Source organism: Cynara cardunculus (genome assembly GCF_001531365.2).
Source record: "Cynara cardunculus var. scolymus isolate 2C chromosome LG 1, CcrdV1, whole genome shotgun sequence".
Lineage (NCBI taxonomy): Eukaryota > Viridiplantae > Streptophyta > Magnoliopsida > Asterales > Asteraceae > Cynara > Cynara cardunculus.
Window position 1 is genome coordinate 46,185,308 of NC_037528.1, and position 1,246 is coordinate 46,186,553.

Genomic DNA, 1,246 nt, shown 5'->3' on the forward strand with positions numbered 1-1,246 from the left:
AGACTGTTTGTTTTTACGTCTGAAATCTGAAATCTGAATCAGTCAGACTGTTTGTTTTTCCATCTGAAATCTGAATCTGAAATCTGAATCAATAAGACTGTTTGTTTTTGTAAACTGACAGGTGGTGCTGAAGTCTGAAATCTGAATCAATTCATTTCAATTAAATTTAACTGAAATATCCAATCATTTAAACCATTTGTAAACTACYATATACTTTTAATACATTCAAAAAGTYAATTGAAATACGTCAATTGATTCAAAACACAATAGAAAACACAAATAAAAGTCTCATAACAACTAGAATCAATATTCATTTTGTAATTGTGTCGCAATTTCTTCTCTTAAACTAGCCATATATGTTTGGTCAACGACACTCCCATGCGATTGAATCTCTTCAGCCTCATCTTCGTCATCGTTCTGTTGTTCGTTGGTTTGATCATACTCAGAAAATAGCTAATCACTTAAACCTTCCTTCCGTATGAAGTTGTGAACCGGRAAACATGCAATAACGTCTCTTTGAACCTCAAGTGTAAATGGTGCCATTCTTTTCAATATTGGAAAACGTGCTTTCAGGACGCCATAAGAGCGTTCAATAACATTTCTAAGTTTTGCATAAGAATGATTAAACTTTTCATACTTGTTCATTGCTCGTCGACGACGAAAGTCTCCGAGCCAATATCTAACATTACGATACGCCGCCATAAATCCTCGAGTATTTGTATACGCAGCATCACATAGGTAATATTTATCTGAAAACAATAAATAAAATGTTTGTTCAAATGAATATAGCATATATATTACCTGTAAATTCAGTAGTATACCTGAAGGAGGAAATTGAAATCCAATATCACCATCTGTTAAAGCTTCAGACAAAATTCTAGAATCATGCGCAATTCCTTCCCATCCGGCAACAACAAATGTGAAAACCATGTTGAAATCACAAATTGCTAAVACATTTTGATAACATTCACCCTTTCCTCGTCCTCTATATAAATGTTGCTCTTGAATAGGGACGATAGCATGTATTAAAGTTCCATCCAAGGCTCCAATTACTCCCTACATTAAAGCTAATTAGTCAATTTAAATTTAGTAAGGAAAGTTATACAAATATTATTGAATTATTATTTACCTTAAATATTTGTCGTAACCTTCTATTATTCCCAGGGATATCTGGATTAGGATTGAATGATGTAGGAACTATGATCTCTTTTGCAAACTCCATCATTTTATCCAACACTTCATGAAA